The sequence below is a fragment of the Haematobia irritans genome, chromosome 2 (genome assembly GCF_050003625.1).
Source record: "Haematobia irritans isolate KBUSLIRL chromosome 2, ASM5000362v1, whole genome shotgun sequence".
Taxonomy (NCBI): Eukaryota; Metazoa; Arthropoda; class Insecta; order Diptera; family Muscidae; genus Haematobia; species Haematobia irritans.
In genome coordinates this window covers 208,676,081-208,698,984 of record NC_134398.1, presented here as the reverse complement: position 1 = coordinate 208,698,984, position 22,904 = coordinate 208,676,081, and the positions used below count along the sequence as shown (strand labels likewise).

The window sequence follows — 22,904 nt, the reverse complement described above, 5'->3', positions numbered from 1 at the left end:
TCAGTTCAGGAGAAAACTTATTTTTCTTAGTACTCAAACTCATTCCAAGGTACTCATACTAATGCCAGTTTTGAGGAATGTCTCATTGCTAAATGGCGTAAAAAATTCCATTACCATTTCAGATATGATTCCTTATGTCACCATTTGTGTGCGGGCGAGTAAAATAAACTAAAGGACACAAACACAAGAAAAAAGAAAAAAAAAACAGAGCTCTACAAAAACACGGTGTGCAACTTTAATTGCAAGTAAACAAAAAAACAACACCAACAACAAAACCAAATGGAAACTAGCTAGCAACATTGCAAGAAAATATAGTTGGCATAAAAGTTTTTTTTTTCAGTTTTTATTTCGCTTTTTGCCTTGTTTGTTTCATCGTAATGGTGCAAATATAATTTCACAAATTAAGGAGTTTCTGTGGAGTCCCAAGATGAATATAAAACTGGTAGAAAATATTATTAATGATATATACTTCGCCAAGAACTATGCGAAAGTTTTATTTTCATTTTTTGCAAAATTTTTACTTTAGCAAAAATTCATATAAGCAATTCTTCAGAGATGGTATGATGTAAACTAACGCCAAATGTAACATAACTTAATTGCAAACAAATTATTTGTTTGTAGTTAAATTTTATTATTTTTTTGAAATTTTCCACAGCCCACTGAAAAATTTTCTTTATGTATGTCTCAAAAATTTTATGAACTAAACTTGGCTATAAAGTTCAACGACCGTACACTTAAGTTCAATATGAACTAAAGCAGAAGAACGATTCATACGGTTAAAATGGTTACGATTTGGCGCCAATTATTGTTTCTTTATTTTTAATTAATTTTTTTTTCTATGAGAAGGAGTATGTGTGTAATTTCAAGTACATCACCGTACAACTTTGGCCTCTGTGGTCATATGAGTGTAAATCTGGCGAAATATATATGGGACCTATATATAAGTCTGAACCGATGTCTTCTAAAATTAATGGAGTTCTATTTGGGACCTGAGCATATACTTATTTCAAATTTGAAGTCGATTGGACTAAAACTGCGACCTAGACATTGATCTCAAAAATGTGTCCATAGACAGACGGACGGACGGACATAACTAGATCGACTCATTCAAGCCAAAAAATAATTTACCAAACTTTTTCCAAAAAGCTACCAACTAAAAAATCTTATATTGTAAAATTTTATTTTGTCAAAGTTTTATTTCTATGGAAAATTTTGTCTAAATGATATTTCTATAGATATTTTGTCAAAATTTTGATTTCTTTAGAAACTTGGGTCAAAATTTCATTTCTATAGAAAATTTTGTCAAAATTGAATTTCTATAGAAAATTCTGTTACAATTTCATTTTTATAGGAAATTTTGTCAAAATTTATTTTCTATAGGAAATTTTGTCAAAATTTGTTTTCTATAGAAAATTTTGTCAACATTTTATTTCTATAGAAAATTTTGTCAAAATTTAATTTCTATAGAAATTGTTGTCAAAATTTTATTTCTTTAGAAAATTTTGTCGAATTTTTTTCTATAGAAAATTTTGTCAAAATTTTGTTTCTATGGAAAATTTTATCAAAATTTTATATTTATGGAAAATTTTGTCAAAATTTTATATTTATGGAAAATTTTGTCAAAATTTTATTTCTATAGAAAATTTTGCAACATTTTATTTCGATAGAAAATTTTGTCAAAATTTTATTTCTATAAAAAATTTCGTCAAAATTTTATTTCTATAGAAAATTTTGTCAAAATTAAATTTCCATAGAAAATTCTGTTACAATTTCATTTCTATAGGAAATTTTGTCAAAATTTATTTTCTATAGGAAATTTTGTCAAAATTTGTTTTCTATAGAAAATTTTGTCAACATATTATTTCTATAGAAAATTTTGTCAAAATGTAATTTCTATAGAAAATGTTGTCAAAATTTTATTTCTTTAGAAAATTTTGTCGAATTTTTTTCTATAGAAAATTTTGTCAAAATTTTGTTTCTATGGAAAATTTTATCAAAATTTTATATATATGGAAAATTTTGTCAAAATTTTATTTCTATAGAAAATTTTGCAACATTTTATTTCGATAGAAAATTTTGTCAAAATTTTATTTCTATAGAAAATTTCGTAAAAATTTTATTTCTATAGAAAATTTTGTCAAAACTTTGTTTCTATAGAAAATTTTGTCAAAATTATATATCTATAGAAAATTGTATCAAAATTTTATTTCTGTAGAAATTTTTAGTCCAAATTTAATTTTTATAGAAAATTTTGTCAAAATTTTATTTCTATGGAAAATTTTGTCATGATTAAATTTCTGTAAAAAATCATGTCAAAATTTTATTTCTATAGAAAATTTTGTCAAAATTTTATTTCTATAGAAAATTTTGTCAAAATTTTATTTCTATAGAAAATTTTGTCAAACTTTTATTTCTATAGAAAATTTTGTAATAATGTTATTTCTATAGAAAAAATTTGTCAAAATTTTATTTCTGTAGAAAATTTTGTCTAAATTATATTTCTATAGAAAATTTTGTCAAAATCATATTTCTGTGGAAAATTTTGTCAAAATTTTATTTCTAAAAAATTTTGTTAATATTTTATTTCTATAGAAATTTGTGTCAAAATTTCATTTCTATAGAAAATTGTGTCAAAATTTCTTTTCTATAGAAAATTTTGTCCAAATTTTATTTCTATAGAAAATTTTCTGAAAATTTTACTTCTATAGAAAATTTTGTCACAGTTTTATTTCTATAGAAAATGTTTTCAACATTTTATTTGTATAGAAAATTTTGTCAACATTTTATTTCTTCAGAAAATGTTGTCAATATTGTCGAACTTTCATTTTTATAGAAAATGTTCTCAAAATTTTATTTCTATACAAACTTTTGTAAAAATTATGTTTCTGTAGACAGTTTTGACACAATTTTATTTCTATGCAAAATCACGGTTGCCACAAATAATTTTCTGTACAAAATTTTATTTCTATAGAAAATTGTACCAAAATTTTTTTTTCTATTGAAAATTTTTTTTTCTATTGAAAATTTTGTCAAAATTTTATTTCTGAAAATTTATTTCCATAGAATATTTTGTTAAATTTTTATTTCTATAAAAAATATTGTCAATATTTAATTTCTATAGAAAACTTTGTCAACATTTTATATTCTATAGAAAATTTTGTCAATATTTTATATTCTATAGAAAATTTTGTCAACATTTTATTTCTATAGAAAATTTAGTCAAAATTTATTTTCCAAAGAAAATTTTGTCAAAATTTAATTTCTATAGAAAATTTTGCCAAAATTTTATTTCTATAGAAAATTTTGTCAAAAGTTTATTTCTATAGAAAATTTTGTCAACGTTTTATTTCAATAGAAATTTATGTTAACATTTTATTTCCATAGAAAATTTTGTCAACATTTTATTTCTATAGAAAATTTTGTCCAAATTTTATTTTTATAGAAAATGTTGTCAAAATTTTATTTCTATAGAAAATTCTGTTATAATTTCAATTCTATAGAATATTTAGTCAAAATTTATTTTCCAAAGAAAATTTTGTCAAAATTTAATTTCTATAGAAAATTTTGTCAAAATTTAATTTCTATAGAAAATTTTGTCAAAATTTAATTTCTATAGAAAATTTTGTCAAAATTTTGTTTTTATAGAAAATTTTGTCAAAATTTTATTTCTATAGAAAAATTTGTCAAAATTGTATTTCTATAGAAAATTTTGTCAACATTTTATTTTTATTGCAAATGTGTCAAAATTTCATTTCTATAGAAAATTTTGTCAAAATTTAACTTTTATAGACAATTTTGTCAAAATTTAATTTCTATACAAAATTCTGTTACAATTTCATTTCTATAGAAAATTTAGTCAAAATTTTTTTTCTTTTCTATAAAAAATTTTGTCAACATTTTATTTCCATAGAAAATTTTGTCAAAATTTCACTTCTATAGACACTTTTGTCAAAATTTAATTTCTATAGAAAATTCTGTTTTAATTTCATTCCTATAGAAAATTTAATCAAAATTTATTTTCCAAAGAAAATTTTGTCAAAATTAAATTTCTATAGAAATTTTTGTCAAAATTTAATTTCTATAGAAAATTTTATCAAAATTTTATTTTTATAGAAAATTTTGTTTCTATAGAATATTTTGTCAAATTTTATTTCTATAAAAATTTTGTCAACATTTTATTTCTATAGAAAATTTTGTCAAAATTATATTTCTATAGAAAATTTTGTCCAAATTTTATTTCTTTGGAAATTTTTCTCAAAAATTTACTTCTATAGAAAATTTTCTCAAAATTTTATTTCTGTAGAAAATTTTGTCTAAATTATATTTCTATATACAATTTTGTCAAAAATTTATTTCTATAGAAAATTTTGTCAAAATTATATTTCTATAGAAAATTTTGTCAAAATTATATTTCTATAGAAAATTTTGTCAAAATTTTATTTCTATAGAAAATTTTATCAAAATTGTATTTTTTGTCAACATTTTATTTCTAGAAAAAATTTTTTCCAAATTTTATTTCTTTGGAAAATTTTCTCAAAAATTTACTTCTATAGAAAATTTTCTCAAAATTTTATTTCTATAGAAAATTTTGTCTAAATTATATTTCTATATACAATTTTGTCAAAATTTTATTTCTATAGAAAATTTTGTCAAAATTATATTTCTATAGAAAATTTTGTCAAAATTATATTTCTATAGAAAATTTTGTCAAAATTTTATTTCTATTGAAATTTTTGTCAAAATTTTATTTCTGTAGAAAATTTTGTCAAAATTTTATTTCTATAGAAAATTTTGTCAAAATTATATTTCTATATACAATTTTCAAAATTATATTTCTATAGAAAATTTTGTCAAAATTTTATTTCTATAGAAAATTTTGTCAAAATTTTATTTCTATAGAAAATTTTGTCAAAATTTTATTTCTATAGAATATTTTATCAAAATTGTATTTTTTGTCAACATTTTATTTCTAGAAAAAATTTGGTCAAATTGTTATTTTTATATGGTCAAATTTTTTATATGAATAGAAAAGATTTTTATTTCTATAAGAATTTTTGTCAAAATTTTACGTCTATTGTTTTTTTTTTTCAAAATTGTATTTCTATAGAAATGTTGCCATATATTTAAATCTATAGACATGTTTTCAACAATTTATTTGTGTAGAAAATTTTGTCAACAGTGTTTTTAATGTTGCAAAATTTACCAAAACACCAAAAATTCTACCAATCTACGAAACAGTAAAAACCCTACCATTTTGGGTCAACCGTGCTCAGGAGCTCATACTGGGCCCCTCCTTCTGGGTATTGAAAATATATGCACTAACTTATAATACCCTGTGTTACATTCCAAACGCACTGTTTGGTGGTTGAAGTGAAACTAAAAACTATTTATTTAAAATGATCTAAACACTACTATTTACATGTTTATATTTTTGGTACTAAAATTATAGTTGTAATTCATGGTATGGATGGTACAGAAAAATCAAAGCTTATTATATACTAGCGTAACCCGGCCCGCTTCGCTGCGCCTTCCGATGCGTATTTGGAGGAATATTTTGCTTTAACTTAGTCAACTATATCCTTCGTGCTGAAAACAAATTCGAAAAGATTTGAATTCTTTTAAACAAATAGTTCTACTTGATTTTTCGTTTATAGGTACATATACGTCGGGAGAGGGTGTACCCTTTCCTCCAAATTTTTTTAATAATGTTCTGTATTCAAGTAGTTGGACAATCTTCTATATTTCTTGTGAATTTTAAGTATCGTTTGTCAAGGAAAGGTATCCTTCTCCTCAACATATCTGAAAATTAAGCACTATATTATAACAACATACAAAGAATTACTATTTCCCATCCAATAAGTCGAAAAAAGCAAAAGTACTAAAAAATTTTACCACAGTAACATTTGCTAAAATGTTGGAAAATGATGCACCCTCCTAGGTTGGCTGCCAATTTCATGTACATTTAAGTTCTTTACTAAAAAGAAGTCTGGCAGAAGCCTGTACAAAAATCATAAAATTATGTACCGAGTTCCCATTTACGGACAACCCTCTACTTTGAATTTAAGAAAAAAAAACGGACAAAAGGGAACCCTCTCCCCACCTTCGCTCCACTCCGACCTGATATCGGACTATCACGTACCCTATATTAATTTCTCAACTACTCAATGGTCCCTATAAATTCTATCGAAGTAAATCGACAAAGTTTTTTTCAATTTTCCCCTTCCCCAACCAGATATCGGAAAATCATATACTAATTTAAAAATCATGTATAAATTTAATCACCTCCTCCCACGTCCCTGTAAATTTCAAGTAGATCGGAGATGTTTAAATTTTGCTCTATTGTTTTAAAGGGACGTCAATTTCCCCGATACAATATCGACAAACACCGTAGTGAATAGCACCCCTAACCTTCCTTGAAAATTCTTGAAACTTTCCTTCAAGTGTGGGGCAAGGAAAGTTGCCTCTTCGTTCATAACCTTCCCCCACTGCCTATGTAAATTTCAAGAAAACTGAAGAATTGTTTTTTTCCAGTTTTGGAGAAGGACCTCCTCTTCGACTAAATATCGAAAACTGATGTAGCGTATCTTTTGTAAACGTCCCAGAAAATGTCAAGCAAATTATAAGCCTAAAAGGGCGGCCTCTCTTCCGTCCAAATATCACAAAATCAGGTATCAACTATTAATATCGTAACCTCTCCCCAGTCCTTTGTTAATTTCAAGTAACCCGATAAAAGTTTAATTGTTTCTCTGTATGTACTTAAGAGAAGCGGATGTCTCCCTATGCCCTTTTATTTTTATTAAAAAATCAAGAACCTGATATAAATTTCATAACCCATTTTTTCTGTAAAATTTCAGTCGGGGGAGTTTAGTTTTGTTTGTACTTTCAAACAAAAAAATTCGGGCAAAGGGGTGGTCCCCCTCCCCGACCAAATATCGAAAAATAATGTAGCGGATTTTTGTCTAGATGCCAACCCCAACATTCAATGAAAATTTCAAGCAAATCGCATAATTTTGTTCCAAGTTTCAAAAAGTGGGGCAAGGGGGAGGTCTTTGTCTAGATGCCAACCCCAATTTTCAATGAAAATTTCAAGCAAATCGGTCAACTTTGGTCCAATTTTCAAAAAGTCCGACGAAGGGGAGGTCCCCCTCCGCGACCAGGTGTCAAAAAATGAGGTACCCTATTTTCACCACATGAACGTCCCCTATGATCTCTGAAAGTTTCAAGTAAATCGGTTCAGCCGTTTCGGAGCCAACTCGGTTCATACAAACAAACAAACAAACAAACAAACAAATAAACAAACATAGATTGAATTTTATATATATAGATTGATTAATTATAAAATATTCAGATAGCTTTCAATATATAACACCCTGTTCTACAGTGTGATGCAGGGTATAATGAAAATGGCCTACATTCGGAAAACATTTATTGTCTAATATATACTTTGAATACAATATTTATAATTAAATATCGAGCACCGTCAAGATAAATAATCAATCACATATCCAAATATAGTAAATGTTGGTTATCTTTAAGGAAGAGAAATCTTGGAATTCGTAAGTAGTTTATGTCAAGTTCGAAGATCGATGTATCAAGGGTTCACAGAAAAAATTATCATCAACATTTTTTCAATTAAAATTTTACTTGAATTCTAAAAAATATTCAATTTAAAATTTAATTGGTTCAACAAATTTTTTAATTGAAACAAAAATCAATCACAACAATTAATTATATCAATTATTTTTTTTAATTGGAACAATTAATTTTTTAATTGACTTTGATGATTGATACTTTCATTTCTTTGATTGAAGACATTTCAAGTAAAAATTAATAGTATCATTCAACTTCGTGATTGAAGACGAAAACTATTTTTTCTGTGTTCACTCCCAGCTTCAACCAGACTCAAAAAACTTTTCGGCGGTAGATTATCTCCATTCAGTAATGCTGGTGAGCAGCTTTTTCTTCTGTGTTTGACTCGAAATCAATACAAAAGTCGCTAAAGGATCTTTTTAGGTGTAAATCATATCGAGGGTTAACTTTTCGACAGCATAGCCTTTTAGCTTTACCCAATTATAAAATATCAGCGTAACCCGGCCCGCTTCGCTGCGCCTTCCGAAGCATATTTGGAGGAATATTTTGCGTTAACTTAGTCAACTATATACTTCGTGCTGAAAACAAATTCGAAAAGATTTGAATTCTTTTAAACAAATCGGACTACTTGATTTTTCGTTTATAGGTACAAATACGGCGGGAGAGGGTGCACCTTCTTCTATATTTCTTGTGAATTTTAAGTGTGGTTTGTCAAGGAAAGGTATCCTTCTCCTCAACATATCTGAAAATTAAGCACTATATTATAATAACATACAAAGAATTACTGTTTCCCATCCAATAAATCGGAAAAAGCAAAAATAGTAAAAAATTTTACCACATTAACATTTGCCAAAATGTTGGAAAATGATGCACCCTCTACGTTGGCTACCAATTTCATGTAAATTTAAGTTCTTTACTAAAAAGAAGTCTGGCAGAAGCCTGTACAAAAATCATAAAATTATGTACCGAGTTCTCATTTACGGACAACCCTCTACTTTCAATTTAAGAAAAAAAAAACGGACAAAAGGGAACCCTCCCCCCACCTTCGCTCCACTCCGACCTGATATCGGACTATCACGTACCCTATATTAATTTCGCAACTACTCAATGGTCCCTATAAATTCTATCGAAGTAAATCGACAAAGTTTATTTCAATTTTCCCCTTCCCCAACCAGATATCGAAAAATCATATACTAATTTAAAAATCATGTATAAATTTAATCACCTCCTCCCACGTTCCCTGTAAATTTCAAGTAGATCGGCGATGTTAAATTTTGCTCTATTGTTTTAAAAAGACGTCACTTTCGACAAACACCGTAGTGAATAGCACCCCTAACCTTCCCTGAAAATTCTTGAAACTTTCCTTCAACTGTGGGGCAAGGAAGGTTGCATCTTCGTTCATAGCCTTCCCCCACTGCCTTTGTAAATTTCAAGAAAACTTAAGAATTGTTGTTTTTTTTTTGCAGTTTTAGAGGAGGACCTCCTCCCCGACTAAATATCGAGTGATGTAGCGTACCTTTTGTAAACGTCCCAGAAAATGTCAAGCAAATTATAAGCCTAAAAGGGCGGTCTCTCTTCCGTCCAAATATCACAAAATCAGGTATCAACTATTAATATCGTAACCTCTCCCCAGTCCTCTGTAAATTTCAAGTAACTCGGAAAAAGTTTAATTGTTTCTCTGTATGTACTTAAGAGAAGCGGATGTCTCCCTATGCCCTTTTATTTTTATTAAAAAATCGAGAACCTGATATATAAATTTCATAACCCATTTTTTCCATAAAATTTCAGTCGGGGTAGTTTAGTTTCGTTTGTACTTTCAAACAAAAAAATTCGGGCAAAGGGGTGGTACCCTTCCCCGACCAAATATCGAAAAATAATGTACCTGATTTTTGTCTAGATGCCAACCCCAACATTCAATGAAAATTTCAAGCAAATCGCATAATTTTGTTTCAAGTTTCAAAAAGTAGGGCAAGGGGGAGGTCCCCCTCCCCATCCACATATGAAATCATCGGGTACCCCATATTAATTCCATAACCTTACCACATGCTCTCTGTAAATCTCTGATAATTTAGAGAATTTTAGTTTTTTCACTGTACTTAAAAAAAAGTCGAACAAAGGGGAGGCCCCCCTCCGCCTCCAAATATCGAAATAAAAAGTAGCGGATCTTTGTCTAGATGCCAACCCCAATCTTCAATGAAAATTTCAAGCAAATTGGTCAACTTTGGTCCAATTTTCAAAAAGTCTTACAAATGGGAGGTCCCCCTCCGCGACCAGGTGTCAAAAAATGAGGTACCCTATTTTCACCACATGAACGCCCCCTACGATCTCTGAAAGTTTCAAGTAAATCGGTTCAGCCGTTTCGGAGCCAACTCGGTACATACAAACAAACAAATAAACAAACATAGATTGAATTTTATATATATATAGATTTATACTAAAACTTTTGAAATTTTTTTTTAAAGATTATTGCCAGTTACTTAATCTACATATTTAAAATATTTTAATTTCTTCAATTTTAAGTTAATTTTCATCGAACCACAACAAAGTATATATTTCAAACCCCATTAAAACAAATAATCATCATATATTAATTTTATGTATTTATTTTTATTTATGTTCTCTTTATATTACAGATTTGATTGGAAACATCACAATATTAATTTGAAAAGGTAAGCCCCACTAGCAATAAAATATTTAATTAAGGTTGCAATTTAAATTGGAAATTTAAATTAAAAAAAAAACTACAGACTATTGATTTTCTATTTTCATTTTTGTGATTTTATATAAAACCTAGTAAAATTCGTAAACCATTTGCTAATATAGAGCTATTTTCACAATTTCCCCCCTCTTTAATACAAAGTTAAAAATAACTCATAAACAAAATAACATACAGAAAAAAAGTTATTTAATCGTTTTCTTAATTTCTATGTGAAAATCTCTTTAAATCAAAATTTCTAATCAAATACGAATATTTAAAATTTCATATAAATTTTGTTTCAAACTTCAATGTCATAAATTAAAAAGTTACAATAACCTTTCTTGTTAAGATTTCAAAAGACCAAATATATTTATAAGGTAAATGTTTAAAAGTTCTTTGATTTGTATGTGGGTGTCTTTTCTTTTTTTTAATTTTGAACAGCAATGGCAAAAATCCTTGTTTGAAAAGTGCAATTAAAAACATAAGCAATGCTCTTCGAATGGCTTTAATCCTTTTTACTCGAACGTGACTCATATAATATGGCATCCTCAAAAATACGTCTCTTGCATTTACCTATCCGCTATGGTATTCATGAATGTCGTCTGCCTTTAGGCAAGATTTGGTGTAGTGAGGGAGAGAGAGTGAGAGAAGGAGAATATCGACCGACATTTCTTTGTTGTTTTCCGTTTCGTATTCGGTGTGCGTGAGCTGATTACGGTGATGATGTTTCCATTTTAAGCTTAACATAGCTTGGGTTCCTTGCTGGGTAGGCAAAAGCAAAGTCGTAGAGATGATGATTTGGTTAAAGTGTTTTTTTCTTTTTTTTATGTGGGAGAATGGGCGAAGGGCCCAAATCATGTAAAAACCATTAAATATTTAACACGTTCTATTAAATGTGCCATTTTCCAACAACAACAGCAACCACCGATATGACTGTTATAATTTAATAAAAATTGCAAAGGTCTGTGAGAGAATGTCGAATTGAATTTGAGGTGGTTATTAAGACATTTAAAGATTTTTTAAAGCACTTGAGATTTGTTTTTAAAGACTCGTAAAAATTACTGTAAAAATTAAATTATGACAAAATCTCGTATGTAAATTAAATTCTGACAACATTTTCAATTGAAATAAAATTTTAACAAAAAAAAAAAAAACTATACAAACAAAATATAACAAACTGTACATAGAAAAAATATCTAAAAACTAATTTCCTTAGAAATAAAATATTGACAAAATTTCCTATTGAAAAAGAATTTTAATGAAATTTCCTATGGAAATTAAATTTTGAAAAAAATTCGTATTGTACCCACCACCATAGAATGGTAACGGGGGTATAATAAGTTTGTCATTCCGTTTGTAACACATCGAAATATCGATTTCCGACTATAGGGAGAAATTCTAAGACTATATAAGCATGCACCTCTGTCTCTCTGTTGTAATCACGCTAAAGTCTTCAATAATGGAGCTATCGTCCTGAAATTTGGCACAGAATCGTCTTTTGTCTGCACGCAGGCCAAGTTGGAAGATGGGTTATATCGGTCCAGGTTTTGATATAGCTCCCATAAAAACCGATCGCCCGATTTGGGGTTTTGGGCTTATAGATACCATAATTTTTATCCAATTTGCCTGAAATTGGAAATCTAGAGGTATTCTAGAATCATAAAGAGGTGTGCCGAAAATGATTATTATCGGACCATGTTTTGATATAGCCCCCATATAGACCGATCTCCCGATTTTACTTGTAGTGCTTCTTATAAATGGTTCTTATAAATCCAGAATCTGATCTAGTCTTCAATATACTTGGGAAGATATCTGTTATTAAAAGGACTAATATATTTGATTCATGCCCACCACATATTTAAGATTCAGCCCGGCCGAACTTACTGCTGTATATACTTGTTGAAATTAATATTTGACAAAAAGTTCTATAGAAATAAAATATTTACAAAATTCCTATCCAAACAAATTTTTTAAAAATATTCCCATAGAAATATAATTTTGAAAAAAGTAATTTTTAATTTTCTTCATTTTTTCTCTAATATTAATTTTTATTTTATTTATTTAAATTTTTATTTTTTTCTTTTATTATACCCCCCACCATAGGATGGGGGTATATTAACTTTGTCATTACATTTGTAACACATCAAAATATTGCTCTAAGACCCCATAAAGTATATATATTCTGGGTCGTGGTGAAATTCTGAGTCGATCTGAGCATGTCCGTCCGTCCGTCCGTCTGTTGAAATCACGCTAACTTCCGAACGAAACAAGCTATCGACTTGAAACTTGGCACAAGTAGTTGTTATTGATGTAGGTCGGATGGTATTGCAAATGGGCCATATGGGTCCACTTTTACGTATAGCCGCCATATAAACGGACCCCCAAATTTGGCTTGCGAGGCCTCTAAGAGAAGCAAATTTCATCCGATCCGGTTGAAATTTGGTACATAGTGTTAGTATATGATCTCTAATGATCATGCAAAAATTGGTCCACATCGGTCCATAATTATATATAGCCCCCATATACACCGATCCCCCGATTTGGCTTTCGGAGCCTCTAAGAGAAGCAAATTTCATCCGATCCGGCTGAAATTTGGTACATGGTTTTAGTATATGGTCTCTAACAACCATGCAAAAATTTGTCTACATCGGTCCATAATTATATATAGCCCCCGTATAGACCAATCCCCCGATTTCGCTTGCGGATCCTCTAAGAGAAGCAAATTTCATCCCATCCGGCTGAAATTTGGTGCAAGGTGTCAGTATATGGTCTCTAACAACCATGCAAAAATTTGTTCACATCGGTCCATAATTATATATAGCCCCCATATAAACCAATCCCCCGATTTGGCTTGTGAGGCCTCTAAGAGAAGCAACTTTCTTCCGATCCGGCTGAAATTTGGTACATGGTGTTAGTATATGGTCTCTAATCACCATCCAAAAATTGGTCCACATCCGACCTTAAGTATATATAGCCCCCATATAAACCGTTCACCTGATTTGACCTCCGTAGCCTCTTGGAAAACCAAAATTCATCTGATTCAGTTGAAATTTGGTACGTGGTGTTAATATATGGCCTCAAACTCCCTTGCAAAAATTGGTCGGTATCGGTCCATAATTATATATAGGCCCCATATAAACCGATCGCCAGATTTGACCTCCAGAGCCCCTTGGAAGAGCAAAATTCTTCCCATTCGGTTGAAATTTGGTACGTGATGTTAGTATATGGTATCCAACAACCATGCAGGAATTGGTTCATATCAGTCCATAATTATATATAGCCCCCATATAAACCGGTTCCCAGATTTGACCTCCGGTGCCTTTTGGAAAAGCAAAATTCATCCGATCGGGTTGAAATTTGGTACGTGGTGGTAGTATATGATATTTAACAACCATGTCAATAGTGGTCGATAATCAGTCCATAATCATATAAACCGATCCCGATATTTGGTTTTGGAGCCACTTGAAGGAGCAAATTTCATCCGGTCAGTTGAAATTTGGTACATTGTACTAGTAACATATATGGCCGTTAACAACCATGCCTAACTAAGTCCATAACGGTCTATAGTTATATATAGCCCTCAGATAAATCGATCCCCAATCACAAAAAATTGGTCCATATCAAATTCATAATTGTATATAGCCACCATATAAGCGACCCCCATATTTAAATTCTGGCTCTCTATGTACCGCGCAAAAGTCCATATCGAGTCGTAATTATTTGTAGACTTACCTATTTGGTCTAATATATACCACGTATGGACTAACTCACAATTTAGAAAACGATGTTAAGAAGTTTTAAGATACCACAACCCAAGTAAACCAACCCAAGTCTTTCGTAGAAGTTTCTACGCAATCCATGGTGGATACATAAGATTCGGCCTGGCCGAACTTACGGCCGTATATACTTGTCTTTAAAATTTAATTATTGCATATATTTATTATAAGTCGGAGATGTTTTAACATTTATAATCCTGCACTGTAATTATAAGATTTTAATCTTGTTATGTAGGTACTCAATAAAATGAAATTGAAATGAAAATTAAAGTTTCTTAGGAAATAAAATTTTGACAAAATTTTCTAGAAATGTTTGAATAAATTTCCTATTGAAATAAAACTTTGAATATTTTTTCTTCAGAAATAATTTTTTTAAAGTTTCCTATTGAAATAAAATTTTGACCAAATAAACTATGCAAATAAAATATATATACACGCTCACAAAAAATCGCTTCTGTAACATATACTCCCAAACATATTTTGCTTCAAGCATATACATTTTTGGCTATTGCCCAAACATTTATATGTTTGATCTCTTCCAATATATAATATGTTTGAAAGCATATTGGTTTAAACAATATATGTTTGGGTAGTCAATTTCCAAACATTTTGTATTTTTGCATCCAAATTCAATAATGTTGTCTTCCAAAAAACAATATGTTATTATGTGAACATATAATATGTTTGGAAGCATTTTGCACCCAAAAATATTATATGCTTAAAAAAAATTCTCCCAAACAATATTGTGCTCAAAATTTTATTTATTTATTTATTTATTTACACTTATAATGAATTATGAAAATAAACAGGTAATATAGGTGCTAACAACATAGGTTTTCGACCTGAATGCTCAAAATTTTGTTTCTGCCCAATTGTATATTCCCCACATCTTTCTCACTTCCACGAGATTTTTTAGTTCTTAGCACCTTTTTCTGTAATACAAACATTGTAGAAGAAATTATTCAATTGTATGATTTTTTTATTTTAATTTTACCTTTTGCCGGACGTGGATTCGAACAGCGGACCACACAGTTTGTAAGGATCAAAGAAGTAGCTGATCAATTGCCCAAGGAAAAATAAAATGCTAATTTTGTAATAACAAGCAACAACCACCAACTTAATTCAATATCGCTCCCTGTTAAATAGCGCTCCAAGCTACTAAACACATATATGTTTATAGGCTATTTCTAAATTAATATATGTTTGCATCCAAGCATATTATATTTACAAACATTTTATGTCCCAAACATAATATGTTCTAACATATTAACATATATGTCCCAAACATGTTATGCTAGTTTATGAACATTATATGCTTGCACTCAAAAATATTGTGTTTAAAAATTTGTGTTCCAAACATATAATGTTTATATCCAAACATATGAAAAACAGTCTTTTTCATCCGTGTACAAACAAAATATTTAATAGATTTTCGATAGTAATAGGAATTTGACAAAAATTTCCTACTGAAACAAAATTGTGATAAAAATTTATATACAAAATTCTTCTATTGGAATAATATTTTGAAAATTCACATAAAAATAAAGTTTTGACAAAAATTTATATATAACAAAATATATAGAACTGCTCCAAATATTAAAAAAAAAATAATCCCATGGAAGTAAAATGTTGACAAAAAATCCTATACAAATAAAAGTTTTAAGAAATATCCCTAGAAATGAAAGTTTTAAAAATATTCCTGTAGAAAAAAAACCTGTAGTTATATGAAAAGATGATGTACAGTGGGAGAAAAGATGATTCAATATAAGGAGTTAGCATAAAGGGCCAAAAATTGAGTTATCTCTCCCAGCCAGATCTATACTAAAGGCTGTGGAAAGATTTATTCGCCCGAATCGAAACATGTACAGTCCAGGCGTGTATAGATTTGTATCTGGCGTTTTCTTTTCAATGACTCTATTAATCATGTTCCTTAATCTTAATCTGTCCATAAAGCTCGATTAATAATTGTAAAAAAAAACCTCATAGAAATAAAATTTTGTAAAAATCCTTATGCAACCAAAAATGTTTAAAAAATTCATGGGGAAATAAAATTAAAACAAAAATCCTATACAAATAATATTTGGAAAGTCTAAAGTCGGGCGGGGCCGACTATTTTATACCCTGCACCACTTTGTAGATCTAAATGTTCGATACCATATCACATCCGTCAAATGTGTTGGGTGCTATATATAAAGGTTTGTCCCAAATACATACATTTAAATATCACTCGATTATGACAGAATTTGATAGACTTTTACAAAATCTATAGACTCAAAATTTAATTTGGAATTTTTGGAAACATTTAAATCTGAAGCAATTTTAAGGAAACTTCGCAAAAGTTTAAAAGTTATATGTATTAGCAGTTTAGGAAAATTAGAGTCATTTTTACAACTTTTCGACTAAGCAGTGGCGATTTAACAAGGAAAATGTTGGTATTTTGACCATTTTTGTCGAAATCAGCAAAACATATATATGGGAGCTATATCTAAATCTGAACCGATTTCAATCAAATTTGGCAGACATGACTATACTGCCAATTGTACTCCTTGTGCAAAATTTCAAGCTAATCGGGATAAAACTCTGGCTTCTGGGTCCATATCGGGCGAAAGATATATACGGGGGCTATATCTAAATCTGAATCGATTTCAACCAAATTTGACTCGCATAGCAACAATGCTAAATCTACTCCATGTGAAAAATGTCAACCAGATTGGGCCAAAACTCTGTCTTTTAGGACCATATTAGTCCATATCGGGCGAAAGATATATATGGGAGCTATATCTAAACCTGAACCGATTTCAATAAAATTTTGCACACTTGACTATACTACTAATTGTACTCCTAGTGCAAAATTTCAACCAAATTGGGCCAAAACTCTGGCTTCTGTTGCCATATGAGTCCATATCGGGCGAAAAATATATATGGAAGCTATATCTAAATCTGAACCGATTCAATCAAATTTGGTACACATGACTATACTACCAATTGTACTCGTTGTGCAAAATTTCAAGCTAATTGGGATAAAACTCTGGCTTCTGGGTCCATATAAGTGCATATCGGACGAAAGATATATATGGGAGCTATATCTAAATCTGAATCCATTTCAACCAAATTTGGCACGCATAGCTACAATGCTAAATCTACTCCCTGTGCAAAATTTCAACCCAATTGGGCCAAAACTCTGGCTTCTGGGGCCACATAAGTCCATATCGGGCGAAAGATATATATGGGAGCTATATCTAAATCTGAACCGATTTCAATCAAATTTTGCACGCTTGACTATACAACTAAGTGTTATCTTTATACAAAATTTCAAGCAAATCGGTATAAAACTCTGGCTGCTGGGTCCATATTAGTGCATATCGGGCGAAAGATATATATGGGAGCTATATCTAAATCTGAATCGATTTCTTCCAAAATCAATAGGGTTCTATTCTGACCCAAATTAGGAACATGTGCCAAATTTGAAGGCGATTGGACTTAAATTGCTACCTAGACTTTGATCACAAAAATGTGTTCACAAACAGACGGACGGACGAACATGGTTATATCGACTCAGGGACCCACCCTGAGCATTATCTCGTCTCCTTCTGGGTGTTACAAACATATGCACTAACTTATAATACCCTGTTCCACAGTGTGGCGCAGGGTATAAAAACTCGCAGAAATAAAATTTTAACAAAAATTTCTAATAGAATTTTGACAAAAACTGGCAGGCGTTTTCCTTTCTTCGATAGAAAACAATCCACTTTATTGTTTAATTACTGGTTGAATGCGAGTTTACAATATTATCCGGGGTAAGCTTAACACGCCCAAAGGTGAGTCACTTAGACAACGGACACTGAGTTAAGTGCCTCGCTGCTAAAACTGGCACTGGGACAAGAAATATAATGTTGATAAAATATCCTATAAAAATTAAATTGGGACAAACATGCCTATGCAAATAAAATGTTTATAATAATTTCCCATAAAAATAACATTTGAAAAAAATATATATAAATCAAATTTTGACACAATTTCCTATGAAATACATTTTTGACAAGTTTTATATTGAAATAAAATGTTGACCAATTTTTTTATGGAGATACAATTTTGACAAAAAATTCTTTTACAAATAAAATTTTTAAAAAATTTCCCATGGAAATACCATTTTGAAAAACAAAAAAAAATCCAAAGAAAAGTTTTTGACAACATATCCTAGTGAAATATAATTTGCCAAAATTTTCTATAGAAATAAAATTTTGTTAAAATGTCCTATGAAAATAAAAGTTTAAAAACGATTCCTATAGAAATAAAAGTTGTACAAAACTTCCAATGGAAGTTCCTATACAAATGAAATTTTAATAAATTTTCCCATAAAAAAAATTAAAAAATATAATACGACAATAAAATTTTGACAAAAATTCTTATACAAAAAAAAAAGTAAAAAAACTTTTCCATACAAATAACATTTTTACAAAATTTCCTATAGAAATAACATTTTGAGAAAAATTCCTGTACAAATAAAAATTTTAAAGCAACAGAAATAACGTTTTATAAAAAGTTCGAAATACAATTTTTGAAATGTTTACACAACAAAATTTCATGTAGAAATAAAATTTTTTTAATTTTTTGTTGGGATTATCCGCTTTGTTCATGTTCCTTTTTATAAATGTTTGCCGTATTTGGTCTCAATATTGTCTTGTGATATATTTCACATCAGAAATGTTTGGATATCAATTCGTTTTGCCATAGAATCGCAGATGTTACATTGATCAATAAGAATTTTCAATCTTTTCCAAAATTGTATTAGCTATTTGACAGATACTTCGACCAGAATGAAATGCATCCTTCACATCGAAATTTTTAAAATGGAATTTCCCGAACGGCTACAGAATCGTCTACGTAAATTTTACAATAGGTGGCTGGAGTAGCATTCATTATTATTATTTTTTTATAAAAACAAATAAAACTAATATATGAAGAATTTCGTTATTATTTTCACTCATTTTTGAACAGCTTCATCCCCTTTTCCACTTCTCCACATTTTTGTTTCGTTTGTTTAAATTAAACTTAAAATGTTATCTTTCCATCACCATACGGCTGATGGCACAGGCGACTCAAGCGACATTTAATGATAAAATAATTGATAAAAAGGCTTATTCGACTACCCAATTCTTATATAAATAATTTTTATTTTTCCTTCTTTAAAAAAAAAAATAAAACATTTCCCTATAACTAAAAAAAAACACAATGCAAATATACAATTGAGTAATCATTAAAAAATAAGCCAAGATAGAATAAACCAAGACCATGGCTACACAGAACATCAACCTACACTAAGACCCAAACCCCACCTCCCCTAGACTCCTAGAGTCCACCAAATGGAACAATCAAAAGATGAAAAAATATATACCACAATGAAGAGGAAAAATTGAGAAAACATTCTAACCCATAGCAAATTAAGGTCAACTTAAAACAAAGGAAAATGAAATATGCCACTGCTATTGGCTACGGTGCGGGGGGTGATGCAATGGTGCGGTATCAATTGTGGCATTTTGCTAATGCATGGCTAGTTCCTTGGTATTTTAGTATCGTCTGTTATAAGCTACTCCTTCAGCAAGGCGGAAAACATCTGTGAATGGAAAAGAATAACATCAAAAGCCAAGAGTAAATATTAAATATTATGATTAAAATGGAAATTATTTCAATTTTTTTCTCTATTTCGTTTATGTTGGGCTTTTGGATTTGTTTTGATTCTATCCCAAAGTATAATTTCTGGTATCCAGGCTTTGTTTGTTTTCCTTTTTTGTTTAGTCTTTTTTTTTTTTTGTAGACCCACCACAATGCGAATTTAATTAAGCCATTAAATAAGAAGAATTTTTCTATTTAGGTAACGGCATAAATAAGGTTTGTGTTTTCTAATTTCTATAAAAGGTTTATCCAAGGTACCTTAGCTAATTGAAATGTAAACAATGCTTGAGGTGCAGATGTTCATTTTACCCACAATTTAAAGTGAAACACAATACTTCATAACGAAATTGTGAAAAAATGTCCTATAGAAATTACATTTTGACAAAATTTCCAAAAGAAATGAAATTTTGACAAAATTCCCTATAGAAATGAAATTTGAGAAAACTCCTTATAGAAATCAATTTTTGACAAAATTTCCTATAGAAATTAAACTTTGACAAAATTTTCTATAGAAATAAAATTTTGAGAAAATTTTCTATAGTAATGAAATTTTGACAAAATATTCTATAGGAATGCATTATTGACAAAAATTCCTATAGAAATGGAATTAAAAAAAAACCTTTAGAATTGAAATGTTGACAAAATTTCTTCTAGAAAAAAAATTGACAAAATTTTCAGTAGATGTGAAATTTTGACCAAATTTCCTATAGAAATGAAATATTGACAAAGTTTCTGATAGCAATGACATTTTGACAAAATTTCCTATAATAATCAAAAGTTGGCAATTAAAATTCGGACTTTAAGTGTCTTCATTCATAGATTTATCCAAGGTCCCTTAGCTAATTGAAATGTAAACAATGCTTGGTGTGCAGATGTTCTTTTTACCAACAATTTTGAATTGTGTTTCACAATACTCCATAAATACAAAAATTACTGTTAGAATATAAATTGTGACAAAATTTCATATGGACAATTTTGACAAAATTTTCTATAGAATTACAATTTTTCACAAAATGTCCAATAAAAATAAAATTTTGACAAAATTCTCTATAGAAATGAAATTTTGACAAAGTTTCCAATAGAAATGAAATTTTGACAAAATTTTCTACAGGAATGCATTTTTGACAAAATTGCCTGTAGAAATGAAATTTTGAAAAAATTTCCTTTAGAAATAAAATTTTGACAAAAATTCCTATAGAAATCAAATTTTGAAAAAATTTTCTTTAGAAATGAAATTTTGACAAAATTCCTCATAAAAATGAAATTTTGACAAAATTTCTTATAGAAAAAAAAATTGACAAAATTTCTTATAGACATGAAATAGTGATAAAATTTCCTATAGAGATGAAATTGTGACCATATTTCCTATGGAGATGACATTTTTTCAAAATTTCTTAAAGGAATGAAATTTGGACAAAACTTCCTATAAAAAAGAAATTTTGACAAAATTCCCTATAGAAACAAAATTTTGACAAAATTTCCTATAGAAATTAAATTTTGACAAAATTTCCTATAAAAATTAAATTTTAACAAAATACTCTATAGAAATGAAATTTTAACAAAATTTCCTATAAAAATTAAATTTGGCCAAAAAGTCCTATAAAAATGATATTTGGACAAGATTTCCTACACTGTTAGAAAAATATGTTTTTCATATGTTCCGATATAAACAAAATGTGTTTCGGACACAATTTTTAAACACAATATATTTAAGTGCCAACATGTAATGTTCCTAAACTAACACTAAATGTTTGGGACACATATGTTAGTATGTTAAAATATATTATGTTTGGGGTATGAATGTTTCATAAAAATAATATGTGTGAATGTAAACATATATAAACTTACAAATTTCGAGCAAACATATATATGTTTACAATTTCTGTGAAACGGTTGTATGTTGTTTCGGAAAAATGCTTTATGATAAAGCCAAAAATTTTATATGCTTAAGTCTAAATATTATTTAATTTGAATATTAGAATGAGTATTCGGAGTAAAGAGAATAGACATTCGGAACCAAGAGCATAGAGATTTGAAAAAAAAACAGCATGTGTTTTCGCCGTGAGAGGAGAATTTTATGTATGTAGGGACTGTAAATTTTTAATAACCCACATTTCGAAGTTTCATTATAAAAATTTAATATAGTATAAATGTCTAAATTGCAAAAAAAAAATTGGTTCGGTCGGAGCAGGAATTGAACCCACGACCCTTTGCATGCAAGGCAGACATACTAACCACTGCTCCACGTGGCCAACAAATGTATGTTTCTTTTAAATAATGTTATGTTTGCATGGGCTCGTGGGCGCTGCAAAGTATGCTATATAAATGTAACTTGTAACGATAATTGTCTACTAGTGACTATAACTACTACGTAGCCAGTGGATAGTGTGTTGGCTTACAAACTGTATGGGCCTCGGTTCGATTCTCCGCCCAGGCGAAAGGTAAAATTAAAAAAAAATATATAAAATTGAATAATTTCTTCAACATTATTTGTATTACAGAAAAAGGTGCCAAGAACTAAAAATTTCGTGGAAGTGAAAATTATGTGAGGGAATGATCACAATCTTCTTTGGGGAAAATTCTTCCAAGCATATAATATTTTTGGGCTCAAAATGCTTCCAAATATATAATATGTTCACATAAAACAAACATATTAATATTTCGGCAGTATCCAATAATATATGTGCTTCCTGCAAAATATGTTTGGAACATATGTTAAAGAAGCGATTTTTTTTGAGGGTGCATAGAAATGAAATTTTGACAAAATTTCCTATAGAAATGAAATTATGACAAAACTGTTCATGGAAATGAAATGTTGGGAAATAGAATTTATTGAATTAAAACTTTGAGAAAATTTCCGAAAGAAATTAAATTTTGAGAAATTTTTCTATAGAAATGAAATTTTGACAACATTTTCTATAGGAATGCATTTTTGACAAAATTTCCTAAAAGTGAACTTTTACAAAAAATTCCCATTGAAATTGAATTTTAAAAAATTTTCCTTTAGAAATTAAATTTTGACAAAAAATTCTATAGAAATGTAATTTTGACAAAATTCCCTACAAAAATTAAATTTTGACAAAATTTCTTATAGAAAAAAAATTTGACAAAATTTCCAGTAGATGTGAAATTTTGACCAAATTTCCTATAGAAATGAAATTTTGACA

At 28.9% G+C, this 22,904-nt stretch overlaps 1 protein-coding gene across 1 annotated transcript in view; it reads left to right on the top strand.

Moving 5' to 3' along the window:
• rdo (leucine-rich repeat domain-containing protein reduced ocelli) overlaps window positions 1-22,904 on the top strand; it is a 400,748-nt gene that overhangs the window by 71,504 nt on the left and 306,340 nt on the right. The window contains exon 2 of the mRNA XM_075297349.1: window positions 10,224-10,259. The gene's annotated coding sequence lies outside the window, so the exon portion shown is untranslated. The remainder of the gene's footprint in view (window positions 1-10,223; window positions 10,260-22,904) is intronic.